Here is a 17,204-nt window from a genome sequence, read left to right as displayed (position 1 = left end):
ATTATGATGCTGAAAGTGTCCTCTAATAAACCCTCTAATTTGGGTATAGTATGTAACTTGGCTTTTGTAAAGTTTTATTTCTTCAAAAACTGGGTGTAAGGGCAAACTTTATGAATGAGATACATTTGGTGTCACTCTGAGTCAGACTGTTGATTCAACTTTGAAGTGGTGCTACCATTACTTAGTCATTTTTCTTGATGGGTAGTTATTCTGCCTCATTAGCAAGTTGTAACCAGTTGTTATTAAAATTTTGCAGACACTGGTTATATCTGCAAATGGCTCCAGGAGCACTTCCTGTAGAGGAGAGGCCCCTGGGAATTCCTCTTGGAGATTTCTCTTTTTCCCTGGCTTGACCCCAGGAGAGTGTTGATGCCATTCTTCTGGTGAGGGCAAGAGAGGTGAATCAAAAACCCTGTTTGTATGGTTTGTTAAATCTCCATAAATAAATTACTGTGCTCTCCTACCTGTCTCTCCCACATATGCCTTCCCGCCTATGCAATCTTCTTGTTTATTGCTGACCACTACACCAGTATGCCATGGTCAGTTTGTATTTTTGTCCTGACCTACCAGGGAACTGACTTAAAGTCTTGATGCTTCTGAGTTTCCCTATCAGGCCAGAATTTAATTGAACGTAGTACAAGGGGAAGAGAATAACTGGCCAGAGCTGTATTGATTTGTAGTGTGTATGACAAACCACTTCATATCAACCTCTTTCCGTGCCTCAGTGCAGACCTGGATTGATTGATTCTGAGATGTGATCCATGAGAGTCCTTTTGTCTGAGAACCAATTATCTGGGGATGTGGTCAGAGATGTGGAAATAGACCAAGACCAACTGCTGATTTCACACAGACCACAAATTACCCATGATGGTGATGTTGGAGTATCAGTCTCTTCAACTGAACCTCATTCCAGTCACGACTTGCAAGAGAGTCCCAAAGATACCAATAGCCATGATCCTGACTGTGACTTTGGAGTGACCTTGGGGTGGGAAATAACCTACTATCTCTAAAGTCCTGGCTGAATTACAACTGGTATAATTTATGATCTGCCTCGTAAATCCCTCCAGCCATTTCATCTGGACATGGTATTCTTTGCTCCTTGTCTTAAACTGTTTCACTGTGTTGCTGTGCAGCAAACAGTCACATAGGGCTTTGTTTCGTTCTTCAGGTGACTATATTTCAGTAAAGTGGAACATGGTCTCATATCTGTCTCCAGAATCATGCAGGCTACAGCTCAGTTTTGTCAGGCTCTTTGGATCCTCCCATCAAAGATGTTATCAAAGGGCATGGACACTTTGCTTGTTTTTCATCCTGAGGGAAAGCAGGAATAATATTGCAGAAGTGACTTTGGAATGGTCTAAGTGAAAGGCATATTCATAGAATAAGACTGATGCTGCAGTGTAGATTGCGACTATTTTATTTTGTGCTCTAGCAAGCTCCTGCCCTGCACCAATACAGGAGAAAAGATAATGCAGATCTAAATTCAAGATCGCCAGCACATTAAGTTAATTTGTACTGTGATAATCTTGGGGACTGAGGAGCCAGGGGGATATGTTATCCAAACAAAGCAAAAGACACTTGAAACAGTTTTGGATTTTTTTTTAATGCTCCAACTCCAGCTCATCATTATAATATAATGAATCAGACTCTTCCCAGGGCCCTTAATTTTCTGTCGGTAAACAGTAGCTTGGGTTGGTACGTTGGCTTTTTCAAATCACAACAGGACCAATGGGTGTTATTCAGTTTCACTGTCTTGACAAGGAGTCCAAAGTCTGGCCCAGGAAAACCCAGAGAGAAAATGACAGAACTGATAGAACAGTGGAACAGTATTTTGCTTTTTGCTTCACCAACTGAAGTATCTGCCTATATCCTCAGTAGTAAACTTATGATGCTCTAGAATGAATGTGATGGACATATTTTAAAGTGATGGGTCACCATTTCTCCTGAGATTTTCCACTATGCTGGGTGCCGAGATTTCATTTTAAAACCTAGCAGGGCTTTCATATAAAGAATCATATTATTTTGTTGAATCCTGGACTACTCCTCCAGTGAAGACTATTAACTGAATCTTAATGTTATGTTTTTAATGGTGAAAATCTCTGCTAAATTATCTAGCCTTACAAAGTACTACAAACAGACATTTGCTGCACTGTTTCCCAGTTGTATGTCAGTGTTTTATTGGGGGGGAGGTTTAATTGATCTGAATGAAACATAATAATAATTGTGGTAATCACTCTTTTAAACACTGGGGTAGATACAATACAATTAGATTGGAGACTTTCCCTGTCCCATATGGGGCTAATAGTCAAAGAGTAGTTGTTTTAACCAATTTTTACAGATGAGAAAACTGAAGCACAAAGAAGTGAAGTGACTTGCCTGAGATCACCCAGTAGACAAGTGAAAATTGGAACTCAGGTTTCTGGGTCTATGCGCCTTCCAGTTACGATGCCATTTTTTCAGGTCTTAGAACAGAACTGTGCTTATATTGCCTACTTGATTTTCATTTACAGAGAAAATTCTTCAACCTGAAAATTCAAGACTGTTTATGTTCACTGCTTACCACTTTGATTCCTAATCTGTTTCTAGTTGATCCTAATTTAGGAAGCGATTGTTTAAGAGTTCTGGGGATAATCACTGGGCCTAGAGTAATCAGAGCTCTTGTTTTTCCATCAGTAGTAATAATGTCACCTTTCCCCAGAGATCTTTGTGGGATGATGCCCAAGTTAACTTTTACAGACTGTAAGCTCACTGTGGGCAGGGAATGTCTCTGTTTATTGTTGTATTGTACTCTCCCAAGTCCTCAGTACAGTGCTCTGGAGACAGTAAGAGCTCAATAAATATCAATGAATGAATGAACAGAACAATTATTGTGTAGACTGAGATTTATACAGTTGGTGGGCAACCCATGGGCACATACAGCTGAGGGTGAGCACTAGGAAAAAGTACTAAATGATACAATTAAAGGCTAGAGAGGGCAGCAGTAGGAGCAAAGAGATAGGGCATTCAAAGGCCTTACCTTCATTTTAAAGATGAAGAAGTTGAGGCACTAAAATATTAGAAACTTCCTTGGAGAAATAGTGGAAAAGAATGGCCTGGTAACCCAAAATGCTTCACTCTCACTAGGCTTTCGCCCACACTTCCTCCTCCTGGTGTTCCACAGAAGGAAAAGAAACTCTGTTCCCATTGGGCATCACTGTCAGTCTTCTATGTAACGGTCTGGGAAAAGAAATAAAAATCATCGTCCATCATGCAAGCCAAGTCTCTTAGTTTGGGAAGTGCTGGCAGCCTATGTAGCCCAGTCTGGGAATTGGTGCTTGGCTTTTCTCCAAAGCTTGCAGCTCATGTGACCTCCTGACCCAAGAGATGAGGCTGCACTCAGACTGATTGCTTTGGGAAGGACTGCAGTGGCTACTCCAGAAATAAAGCTGGGTAAGTAATAGCCACAATGGGAACAGGCTCAGCTTTCTAGAGTTAGGGATGCATTCTAAGTAGAATGGAGGTGAGTCCAAGGGATAATTATGGGAAAGGAAGGTGATAGAGACACTCCTCACTCTCCACCCACCAACACTTTCGTCTCCAACAGGGCTGGATGGGTCTTTTTAAAGCACTATAGGTCCTCACTAAAAACTGGGAGCTTGTAGAGAGGGGCTTCCCAAGAGACAGGCTTGGGAGTCCGAAGGTCATGTGTTCTAATCCTGGCTCTGCCATTTGCCTGCTGTGACCTTGGGCACTTCACTTCTCTGACCTTCAGTTACCTCATCTGTAAAATGGGGATTGAGACTTTGAGCCCCATATAGGGCAGGGACTGTGACCAGCCCAATTTGCTTGTATCCACCTCAGTGCTTAGTACAGTGCCTGGCACATAGTAAATGCTTAACAAATGCCACAGTTATTATTATTATTAGTATTAGATAGGCAAAGGCAGGGAAGAGTTGCACAAGACCTTGTCTTGTATGCTGTCGAGTCATCTCCAACCCGGAGCAACACCATGGACACATCTCTCATAATGTCCCACCTCCATCTTCAGACGTTCTGGTAGTGTATCCATAGAGTATTCTTGGTAAAAATGCAGAAGCAGTTTACCATTGCCTCCTTCCGCACAGTAAACTTGAGTCTCCATCCTCGACTCTCTCCCATGCCACTGCTGCCCAGCACAGGGGAATTACCTTCAGGGTTTTAGGTGGTGGCATTGCACTAGTAACAATCCAGTTTCTATATGCCTCAAATCATCGGTGGTGAAGAGACGAGGAAGCAACTACATTTTCAAGAACAAGTGTGGTAAAACTTTCTCACCTTCTGCATTCTCATGACAATAGCCATGTAAATTGCCAACTCTCGATTTCCAAGGCCCAGACACATGGGAAGGGTGTTGTCCCACCCCCATGACTTTGGGATTCCCTTCAGCCCCAGCTTCAGCCCACAACTTGATAAGTGGCAGCATTAGGCCACTACTGTAACTGCAGCTGTGACTTCCATGGTCTGAACTGTGAGGAGCCTGAAATCCTGCTACTCCTTTCATGTTATCTGTCACCATTTTTTAATGGTATTAAGCCTTTACTATGTGTCAAGCACTGTTCTAAGTACTGGGGAAGATACAAGTTAATAAGGTTGGACCCAGTCCCCACAGCCTAAGTTAGGGAGGAAGATTTAATCCTCATTTTGCTGTTAAAGCAACTGAGGCATAGAGAAATTAAGTGATTTGCCCAAGGTCACAAAGCAAGCTATTGGCAGAGCTGGGATTAGAACCCAGGTCCTCCGACTCCCAGGCTCATGTTCTTTCCACTAGAACATGTCTTTTGTATTCTTTTTTCAACTTTTTTGATATGTCTGTCACCAGTTCTTTCCACTGGAACATGTCTTTTGTATTTTTTTCAACTTTTTTGATATGTTTTTCACCAGCCCCCACTTCTCCTCTTCATTCTTAGACTGCGAGCCCTCACAATTGAATCAATCTCACTGATGTATTTCTTTCTCAGCACATAGTATAGTGCTTTGTACATAGCAGGAACTTAATCAATACTACTACTACTACTACTACTACTACTACTACTTCTTCTTCTTCTTCTTCTTTTTTCTTCTTCTTTCTTCTTCTTTCTTCTTCTTCTTCTTCTTCTTCTTTCTTCTTCTTCTTCTTTCTTCTTCTCTTTCTTCTTCTCTTCTTCTCTTCTTCTCTTCCTCCTCCTCCTCCTCCTCCTCCTCCTCCTCCTTCTCCTTCTTCCTCCTTCTTCCTCTTCCTCCATCATAGTGGAATTGAGACTGAAGAGGGTGTTTTGTAAAACACTTGTTTAGATGTAGAGGAATCTAAAACAGTCTATGCATCCTCAAAACTTGACTGATTAGTTAAAATACTTCTGCTTTTTCTTTATAAAATCATTGTGTCATCCCCCTTTACTGGGCTATATAAAGAGTCCAATTTTATGACCACCATTTCTGGTGAAAGCTGTATGTGAAGAGCTACCTAAGTGAAAGAACAAGGCCTGGAATTAATAAGAATGTAATAGTATTGTAGAATTTACACTGTAAGCCCCTTGAAAAGGGTCAATTTCTAATTTTCATCCTTGTACTTCTCCCAGTGCTTAGTACAGTGTTTTGCACGAAGTGGAGGATTCATAGTACTATTACACCTAGTATTTATTAGACATCTCCTGAGTGTAGTGCCCTGTACTAAGCATTTCGGAAAGTGTAACAGAAGCATAAAACACATTCCCTACTCCTAAGGATCTTACATTCTAAAGGGGGAGACGGACATAATATTTACACAGTATTTTTGTAAATAAAATTAACTATTCATTTTAGATAGATTTTGTGTGTGTGTGTGTGTGTGTGTGTGTTTTGTGGATAGTGAATAATTGCTACACAAGCACTAGAGATGGCCACTGGGTTGATAGAACTGGTGTGGGGATAATGAGTCAGGAAAGTCTTGTAAGAGAATGTGGCTGATTTATCTTTCTTACCCCTCTGCTTAATTTTAATGAGTGTCCTTCTTGGGTTTTGAGTTTTGATGGATTATAGCTGTAGTGTAAGTAGAGAAATGATCATAGTCTCCTAATAGTCAGAATCTGTACAACCCCATGTACATTAGAACAACTCCATTTTGCAGTGAAATATTTGTAGTCATAAAGAACAGAGATGGTTCCTTTTGGGAACACATGAGAAAGCAAAAACCTGATTGATAGCATAGAATGGGCCCCACAGGAAAGAAGTGACACCTTATGATATGAGATCATTGGTAAAAAGGGCAAATGGCTGATGCCATTTATGTTCTGATGAATGCTGTCATCGCTACTGTATTTAAGAGAATTTCAATTAATTGAGTGCCTCATCTCACTTTGAGTCCCAATAGAGGTTAATTTGAAAGGTTGGTAATTTTAACATTAATCTTTATTGCTTCTTTTCCTAGTAATGACTTTTCTTTATTACTATTCCTATTAATGATCTTTATAAGAAATGAACAGCTGCAGCACTTTTTACCCAGGATCCCTATGAGACGTAATTCCTTCTGATTCATCCCTGGTGGAAGAAATACTCCTAGCATTCACTTACACAACCAAATTCAGGAAAAAGAATAAGGAAAAGTTGAATTTTCTGCTGACCAAGGAAAAGCTGAATTTTCTGCTGACCTCCATTTCTCATTATCAAACCAAAGTCACTTAGGCCTCCCCACCCTAGAACTTTGATCTGGTTAGAAAGACTGAGATTCCCCGTCTCGGATCAGGATGGGGTTGTCCTTAGAGTAAGGTGAATTGGGGCAGTTGTCCCAGGTCCCCACACCACAGGTCACCATGTCTTCCAGCAAATGACCAGGTTATTCAGCGTGGGATCAGGTTGACCCTGGAACTACTAGGTCCATGGCCTTGAGTCTGGAAAAAACAACTGAAAGGTGGTTTAAATAATTCCCAATATCTTGTATCTACCCTAGAGCTTAATACAGTGCTTGGCACATAAGAAGTGCTTAACAAACACCACAATCCTCATAATTATTATTACTAGTAGTAGTAGTATTACCATTATCAGTTCCATTCTTCCAGCACTGTTCACCCTGCCTCAGATCCCTGTTAGCTCTTCCCTGGACAACATGTCCCAAGGCCCATACCCTCATAGTAGTGTCCTGACTTTGGGGTCTTGTTATTAAGTTGCTAGTGAAGACTTCACTTTTATACAGTAAGTGTGGGACCCCATTTTGAATTGGAAACAGACACATGTGGGTGAACCTGCACTGGTCTGGGCATTTTCTTAATACTAATAATGGTGTCCAGCGCTTAGAACAGTGCTTTGCATGTAGTAAGCACTTAACAAATGCCATCATTATTATTATTTGTTAAGCACTTAGAATGTGCCAAACACTGTACTGAATATTGGGAAAAGTACACAATAATCAAGTAAGACACAGTCTCTATCAGTGGCAGTCTAAGGGGGAGGGAGAACAGATACTTCATTCCCATTTTATAGAAGAAGAAACTGAGGCATAGAAAAGGTAAGTAATATGTCCAAGATCACTTAGATTGCAAATCTTAGAACCAGGACTCCTAGACTTGAGCTCTTTTCACTAGTGTTTAAGCCTTCACAAATATATTTTTTAAGTTAATTATGGGCCCTCCCCTTTCTCCTGAGAAAAGGTTTGTCTTAGACAACTTGATGGAATTTCAGTGAGTGCTGTAAGCAGGTTAAAGTGATTTTTATTATAGCCAGGATGTGTCTCCCTGCTCTTTTAAAGTATTCAGTCAGGATAGGCAGAAACAGTCTCATGTTAATGACTTAGGAAAGCCTTGTTTCTTCAAAGCTTCTGAGTCTGCTTTTCCCTTAATGAGACCAAGTTACTCCAGTGAAAGTTGATTAATCAAAATCCAAAACACCATTGCAACCAATGGAAGAAATATGTATGTATAAAAGGATGAACATGCCTTAGGCCTGTGGAGATGGGAAGAGAGGATGAGAGGATTCAAGAATTCAGAAAAAAAATCCCTGTGACAGTTAATGCTTCTATAGCAGGTATGTGGAATTTTCAGTTTTCAAAATGCTTAGTACTTGTAATTAGTCAGTAATTAGCCATAAGTAGGCCAGCATTGTTGGCTCTTCCAGTAGACTAGGAAATGAAGGATGCAAGATTTGAAGATGTTTTTATCCATTGTTGTAGGGGTAAACCTAAGGAGAACTCGAAGAGGACAAGGCCCTTAAAAAGACTTGTACTCCACTGTTCTGGGCCTTTTCCTAATACTAATAATGGCATTTGTTAAGCACTTAGAATGTGTCAAGCACTGTACTGAATATTGGAGTAAGTACACTATAATCAAGTGAGACACAGTACCTATCCTAAATGATCATTTGAAGTCTAGGCAGGAGAGAGAAGATTTTTTAGATGAAGAAACTGAAGCATAGAAAAGTTAATTGACCTGTTCAAGATCACACAGCTTGCAAGTTGTTGATCTGGGATTAGAATCCAGGTCCCCTGACTCCCAGACTTAAGTTCTTTTCACAAGGCCACACTGCTACTCACTGTCTCTTTCTCCCCTCTTCATCCTTAACCTCTACTTCAAGTTCCAAATAGTTGTGCTAAGGCTTGGCTCAGGAGAGAACTTCAATCTTCCCCTGCTAGTCCTGGAATACTGACAGAACCAAAAGGAAATGATTCCAAGGTTCTCTGCCAAACCATAAAGATTGGGTTCCTTCAATCACCTGCTAAAGCAGTTTGGGTAAGGTAAGCTGGCCTTATTTCTGGCTTAGTGATGTGAATCATAAGTTACATAGTGAAAGGTGGGGGTAGTATCTGCCCACATCTATTGTATTCTTTATTCCTTATTGTTTTGTGATGTGGTGGATTTTTCCCTTTAATAATTAAGGATGGGCCTCGATTCTGTTAATTCTGGTGATTTACAAGATGGACATCAAGGTCAAGGTACAAGACTGAATTGAGACTGTTATGAGTAGGTTAGCAGTTGATGTTGGGTTACACTTATATAAACAATTTTACATAAGAGTTGAATAACAAACTCTCACCTGCTAGAATTTTTCAACCATTTTACAACCAATCGATAATATTAAGCATCTACTGTGTGAAGAGCACTGTACTAGGTCTTATGGGAGTCCATCCTTGTAAGAGACAAGGAGTTTACCTCAAGGAGTTTGTCTGAGGTGGCAGACACAAAATACTTTTCAGGTAGGAAGAAGAAGCTGGAACGATGGATATGTGGAAAAGCAAGTGCTTAAAAATAATAGAGAATCCAAATGTATATGTTCAAGAGTGCTAAAGGTGATTGTGAGTGCAGAAACGTTGATGTGATGGTTGGGAGAATGTAATTTGTAGAAAAAGAATTGAATCAAGGAAAGCCTACTGGAGGAAGTAGTATTTCAGAATGGCCTTAAAGATGAGGACAGCTGTGATTTGGCAAGTTTAAAAGGGGTGGACCTTTGAAGCAGGGGGAAAATGCGAACACTGTAACACAGGAGAAACAGTTGAGAATGACGCAGAGTAAGTAGGTGAGCTTGAAAGAAATAAGGTAAGATATAGTGGAAGCAGCATTACCCAGTGGATACAGCAGGAGCATGGGAGTCAGAAGGACCTGAGTTCTAATTCTGGCTCTGCCACTTGTCTGCTGTGTAACCCCAGGCAAGTCAATTCACTTCTCTGTGCCTCAGTTACCTCATCTGTAAAATGGGGATTAAGACTGTGAGCCCCATTTGGGATAGGGACTGAGTCCAACCTGATTAACTTGTATCTACCCCAGTGCTTAGTTCAGTGCCTGGCACATAATAAGCACTTAAAAGAATAGTGCTATCATTAAAAGAATAGTGGGAGAAGAAAGTGGATAACTACAATGGAAGGAGCCTGTGGGAACTCCTAAATCCAGTGCCTAGGAATTTTTGCTGGATGTGGGGAGAAATGAGTGACCATTGACAGTTTCTGAACAATATTTTAGAAAATTGATCTGAACAGCAGAGTGAACTATGGACTGAAGAGGGGAGAGGCTGTAATTCCCAGAGAAGCCTACAGGTCCCTATCCCTACTCAGTGGCACTGGGCTTGCATAAAGCTGTTCCTCAAACAGCTCCAGTGGCTACCAATCAATCTGCGCATCAGGCAGAAACTCCTCACCCTGGGCTTCAAGGCTCTCCATCACCTCGCCCCCTCCTACCTCACCTCCCTTCTCTCCTTCTACAGCCCAGCCCGCACCCTCCGCTCCTCTGCCACTGATCTCCTCACCATACCTCGTTCTCGCCTGTCCCACCATCGACCCCTGGCCCACGTCATCCCCCGGGCCTGGAATGCCCTCCCTCCGCCCATCCGCCAAGCTAGCTCTCTTCCTCCCTTCAAGGCCCTACTGAGAGCTCACCTACTCCAGGAGGCCTTCCCAGACTGAGCCCCTTCCTTCCTCTCCCCCTTGTCCCCCTCTCCATCCCCCCCATCTTACCTCCTTCCCTTCCCCACAGCACCTGCATATATGTATACATGTTTGTACATATTTATTACTCCATTTATTTATTTATTTATTTTACTTGTACATATCTATTCTATTTATTTTATTTTGTTAGTATATTTGGTTTTGTTCTCTGTCTCCCCCTTTAGACTGTGAGCCCACTGTTGGGTAGGGACTGTCTCTATATGTTGCCAATTTGTACTTCCCAAGCGCTTAGTACAGTGCTCTGCACACAGTAAGCGCTCAATAAGTACGATTGATGATGATGATAAAGCTGGGTTTGGACTATGGTCAGTCATCCCTTGTATCAGTTGGCCATTTTAGCCTGGGGAGAACTTCAGTTGTTGGCTAGTAAGTGTTCTACCACATACTTGCACAGTTTCCCCCAAGGAGCCATTTCCCAGTCTCATCTGGACAATCACCAGACATGTGTAGTAATATCTGGAAAAGGCCTAGAACCACTGGTTCTTCTAGTGGTTCATCAAGTTGTGATGCAGGCTGGGCTCAGTTGTTATCTTGGATATGTTGGAATAGACATGGCAGAGGCTGGGACATCCTATGAAACTGTGGCTTATGCCAGGCTCTACAAGACTCTTTGGTGGGGAAGTGGGTCAACTGAGAGTTTTAACTCTAACTTCTTTTCTCAGCCCATAGGGCATCTTGTTGACTGACTCAAGCTTCAGGTGTTGTTTGCATAAAGCTCCAAGGCTCCCACACTCTTTTCTCCACTCCACTAGCCAAGTTCCTATATCTGTCATCATGATAGTAGCGCTACATGAGCTAAGTGGACTAAGCTCATCTTTGCTTTCTCTGTTGCTGGGAAGACACTGAGAAAAAGGAAAGCGTTCAGCTTAACCTATGTCCAAGTGCTATAAGCATGCTCTTCTCCCTGCAAACTCCAACCCGCACACTTTACTCCTCTCAGTTAATCAATTTATCTTTTTTATTGAGCACTAAATGTGTGCAGAGCACTGTACTAAGTGCTTGGGAGAGTACAATACAACAGAGTTGGTAGGTACATTCCCTGCCAACAAGCTCACAGACTAGAGTGGAGCTCATACTCACTGTGCCTCATTCTTGTCTCTCTCGCAGCCATCCTCTTGCTGCTGTCCTCTGTCCTGGCTGGAACTCCCTCACCATTCACATTTGGAAGAGCACTGCTCTCCCCATCTTCAAGGCCCTTCTGAAGTTGCATCTTCTCCAGAAGGCCTTCCCTGATTAATCCCTCATCTCCACACTCTATTTCTCCCCCTTCTATCACTTCAACAATTCCAAAACATCTAAGAACTTATGCACTAACCTGCCTTCCCCACCCCACTGCACTTAGATACATACCATTATACTCCATTGCTTCCCCCTACCTGTAATTAATTTTAGCCTCTGTCTCCCCCACAATAACTGTAGGTTCTTTGAAGGCAGGGAACATATCTACTAACTCTATTGTATTCTTGCAACACTTAAGATAGTACTCTACATAGAATAAGCAATTAATATTAATAATAAGAATATTCAGTGCTTATTGTGTGCTGAGCCCTATATTAAGTGCTGAGAGATTATAAGGAGGGAATTAGATGTGGTTCTTGTCCCTTGAGGTTGACAAATCTAAAAATATAAATGGGGAGAGGGAAGTGGCAGAAAATACATAAGGAGAGGTTAATCAAATAAGATAACATGAAGACCAAAACAAAAATCAGTAAGGTAATAGAAGCAGCAGCAGGAGGAGCAGAATTTTTGACTCTCTGTGGATCAAAATCTACAGCCACAATCACAGCCCACCGTAGCTGCTACAGAAGGCCACAACCTTCCTGAGGTTTTGTGGAGGTGAAATACCAAGGCTGCTTTTCATTGTTCTCTGTGGTGATGCAAGGTGACACTATCAATAAATACAATTGATCAATTAATTGATTGATGGATTGGCTCAGAAAGGAGAGAGACATGGAATCTAACCCCTGGAATAGCGAATAGGCAAGCCACAAGGTCAAGGATGATTTGATGCCCAAACTTTTTCTCTTAAACTATAGTTTGGGGATGATGGTGCTATTTTACCCAAATTTCAAAATGAATGTCTCCAAGAAGGCAAGACCTTTTTAAAAGGTAATCTCTTTTTGAAGGGAAAAATAGATCTCTCTTTCTCCTGTTGGGTCATTTCCTTCCACTGCACATTTAGGCCTGTTGATTGTTCCCTTAATCAGAATAGAATCATTGCTCATTACAAGCTGGTGAGACAATAATTTTCAGCAGGCAAATAAGGAAAAGAATCTTTTTCAACATGAATATTTTCTTTTTGGCCACTGATGCTGTTCCTCAGACCTCCAAATCAATCCTTACGGTTTTGTTTGATGCTTCTCTTCTGGAGGTATTTTTTTTAATAACCTCACACCTTCAGCACAAAGACTTTTCTTTTTAAGCCTTTTCATATACTTAAATGTCTGAAAAAAATTAAATGCTAAAAATATTCTAAGAAATTAATTCCATGTGTAACATAGCGATATGTCTCTTAGCTACTACTTAATGCATGCTCTTTTCTTTAAAATAGTAAAGGATTTCACTTAAGCTTCCCATTTTCATTCTTCTCATTGGAGAGCATGCAATAAATCCAATTCTGATCAAGTCTTATCCCTGCCACACACACATATGTGTGGGGGTTTTGGTGGGGTTTTTTCAAGAAAACAAATTCTGGGCTCTATAATAAATATTTTCCCCAATTTCTTTGGAAACTATTGAGTATAATACCTCAGCTGACCCTTTGTATTCTCAGCTTTGCCTCTAAATGACATAGCTCTAAACTCTTCTTCATAAGATAGCTCCCTTGACATTCCTAAGACATGTCCAAAGAGAAAATGGCAACCAATTTGAAGACTTGGCATATTAAAGAAGGAAACACACACACATTGTCTTAGTTCTGCAGTTTGATCATTAAACTGCCTTGAATTATGCATGACTGACTTATTCAGGCAGAAATCTCAAACATGACAAATATCTGTTGGAGAACTATAAAGAAGCACTTTATCCACTCAGATAACAGATCCTCTAACTGGCATTTTCAGGAAAACTGCCTGCCATCAGAGTCTTACTGTTTGCAGCCCAATGTTGAAATCTTTGTCAGCTGCACTTTAATTGCTGCCTGCAGTAAAGACTTCTAATAACAGTAAGTCCCAATTAGTTGTTTATTGCTTCAGAAATAATTACAGATGCTGGTCTTTTGTCTTTAACTTGAACATGTTATCCATGTTGCATGAATCTAGGTGATGGTCTTTTGAGAAAAAACTAGATTTTTGAATTTGGTAAGATTGTCTCTGTGAGTGGTCTCCAGTGGGCAAAGATGTGTGGAGGGGACTGTTTTCATGGCTAATCATCATCTCTTTAAGGGAAATGGTTGGGGATGAGTCTTTATATTGCTTAAGTGTGATGTCAGGTGACTTCTGCTTCCTTGACCCATGTTGTCAGAAAGCATCAAAGGAAGAGATTGCCTCCCAGTTTCTGATGGAGAGAGAATTGCACAGTGCACTTTCACCTTTTATTTTGAATGTGTGAAGTTGTTTGGACTTCGTATAAGGTCATCCTCCACTGACTGATTCTCGCTGAGAGAGTCACACCTTTTTCCTCCACTGTTCTAACACTGTAGAACTAACTACTAAGTGAAAATCCTGCGGTTGACACTGCTGGGAACCAAGACAGTTCTCGATTTTTGTAGGTTGATGAGTCTATTCTTTTGATATATACTCTCTTAGTAAACCTTGATGAGTTCCAGAACCAACAGTTGTGACTTGTGTTTCTACTTTAGGACATTCTAGGCATCTCAGTTGGGATGAGTCAACTAAGAGCTGAAATGAGAGCTAGAAAGACCCTCTTGAGGGCAGATGACCTCCTAATTTACCAAAATCAGATGGGACTCTTTAGCATGAAGAGATTCCCAAAATCTCTCTTGGTAACAACCAACACTTTCAAAAAGGTATTTCTAAAGTCTAACACACATCTTTCCTACAGTCTGAGCCTACTTTCAATGCAACTCTTGCTTCTCCCCTCATTTTTGATAGTCTCGTCTGGTGCTCCAGAAACCTGAGAATTATACCAAGGAGCAAGATGAATCCATCAGCTGACTCCATAGGTTGGCATCACCATCTCAAAACCAAGCTTTCCCTTAGATCAGCTCATTCAGTTCTTATTATTTTAGTTGTCCTCTCTTTTTTTTTGGAGAAACTGACATGCAATTTGTGATAATCTTTCATGTGTTCCCTTCTCTTTATTCTGTTTCCATAACATTAGATTCCAGGTTAATGTACTAAGAAAAAAATTTTAAAATGCTGGAACTCCTATTTCCTTTCTTTTCTCAAATTTGTTTCATGTTTACATGCCACTCTTTGCTGTGCAGGATTTTACTACATAATTTTACCTATACATTCCTGCAATTGGAAGTTCATTTGGAAAAATTGGCACCTAAAATAAAAAATAATTATTTCATTTTAGAAATAAAGAGACATATTGAAGTTTAACAAATTCTGGGTTAAGTGAGCAAATAAGGATGGCATTTAGGAAAAGAAATCAAGGAAACTGCATCATAAAATGATATCAATTTGCTTTGACAAGAGGAAACAAATTTCATCCAATTGTATTTATTGAACACTTACTTTGTGCAAGGTACTGTACTAAACACTTGGGAAAGCACAATATTGCAACACACAGACACATTCCCTGCCCAGATGCTCACAATCTAGAAGGGACTTCCAGCAGCTTTAATAATTCATGATTAGACTTCCTAGAGTTTTAAGGAAATTGACCGATCTATTTTATACTAATGACAAAGCTAAAATTATTAATACTCTGTGAAATCCTTAGAAATTACTGAAATGTGGAGTTAAATATATGATTTTGTATGAAAATAGTCTAGTTAAAGGATTACCAAAGTACAGTAAATCAGATTTTGTGGCTCCCCCAAGATTGTGTGACTTACATCTATATTTCAACTCCCATATTCCTCCATGATTCAGAATGCTCCCAAAATAATTCTTAAAATGAAAACTCATGGAACCTTAATACTGGGGACATAAGGTCTTCATTCTTCTGCTTCCAGATAGGATGGCATCAACACAAACTAAAATAATTTACTAGTAATTCCGTAAGGTCTAATGCTAGGCTGAACCTTGAACAAAGAAATCTAAAAATACATAGTCCCTGGCTCTGGTAGTTTATTATCTCAAATGGACATCTGCCTAGGGTAGGATGTAGTCAACGGAAGGTATATGATCCCCCTTTGTATCTGGTGATGCTTTGGCTGATGGCATGAGTATCTGAATTTTATAACTCACAATCTGAGAAGCGATATGGCCTAGTGGAAAGAGCAGAGGCCTGGAATTCAGAGGACTTGGGTTCTAATCCCAGCTCAATGGGTTTCTTTGTGAACTCAGGCAAATCGCTAAACTTCTCAGAGCTTCGGTTCCCCTGTTTTCCCACCTACCTAGACTGTGAGCCCCGTATGGGACAGGGACCATGTCCAAAATAATCAACTGTATCTGCCTTAGAACAGTGTTCAACACATATTATGGACTCAAGAAATACCATAAAGAAAAATATCTGGGGGATGAGGTCATTATCAGGATGTCTTCTGCTCATTATCTCTGACCGCTATTGGCAAGGCCTGTTGCTATTTGTGATCTGCTTCTTCACCTCTTCTTCTGCATGTTGTCTTTGTTTTCAGCAAATTTAATAATAATAATAATGGTATTTGTGAAGTGCTTACTATGTGCCAGACACTGTGCTAAGCGCTGGGGTGGGTACAAGCAAATCGGCTTGGAAACGGTCCCTGTCCCATGTGGGGTTCACAATCTCAATCCCCATTTTACAATTGAGGTAACTGAGGCTCAGAGAAGTGAAGTGACTTGCCCAAGGTCACACAGCAGACAAGTGGCAGAGCCGGGATTAGACCGCTGACCTTCTGACTCCCAAGCCCAAGCTCTATTCACTATGCCGTGAAATTTCATTCAATTGTATTTATTGAGAGCTTACTGTGTGCAAGGCACTGTGCAAGACACAGTACTAAATGCTTGAGAGAGTACAATATAGTAACAAACAGACCCATTCCCTGCCCACAAGAAGCTCAGTCTAGAGGGAACTTTCAGCAGATTTGAACAGATTTGTAATCTGGAGAATTGTCCTTCATTTTTGAGATTATGTAGGAAAGCACAGATAAGAGGTGGACAGTACACAATCCATTATGCCAGGCAGAAAGTGAATGGCTATGTCACTGATCAAAGGGACCACATTGATCAGAATGAGACAGCCGAAGAAAGGAAGTCAAGATTCTCTTACCAGTGTAACATGGCAAAGGGCCTAATTAACATCATGAAGGATAAATATAGTTTCTCTGCTTGAACAGTACTCTCATTCCAGATATAAGTTTCGTCAGTCTGACTCTCCTACTGAGTTGGTGTTAGAGCCCAATTTTTAATGTTGCGTTTGTTCCAAAAAATTCTTTGTGGTTCTGATAGCTCAGAATAGATTAATTTTTGTTCCCTGATGTATTTGTGCAAAGCCTTGTAGGAAATGGTAAAAAGGCCTTTATTACTTTTCCTCTTGGTCATTTTTTCTTTCTCTTTTCTCATTTCTTCTCTATTTCCTGAGCCAAAGTTCTAAATAGTTGGACTCCAGTCTCTAGATCAGACTGGTCCTGGGTTTTCTAGAAAGAGCTGCCCTAGCATACCTCTTCCGTGATAGGAGAGGGTAAATAAATCAGCTTTTAAATTGAGTATTCTTTCTTATTCAGCCCCTAAGGACTCTTGGTAGCCCAGTCTGTCCA

Source organism: Tachyglossus aculeatus, chromosome 22 (assembly GCF_015852505.1).
Source record: "Tachyglossus aculeatus isolate mTacAcu1 chromosome 22, mTacAcu1.pri, whole genome shotgun sequence".
Classification (NCBI taxonomy): Eukaryota; Metazoa; Chordata; class Mammalia; order Monotremata; family Tachyglossidae; genus Tachyglossus; species Tachyglossus aculeatus.
Note: the sequence above shows the minus strand (reverse complement) of the source record.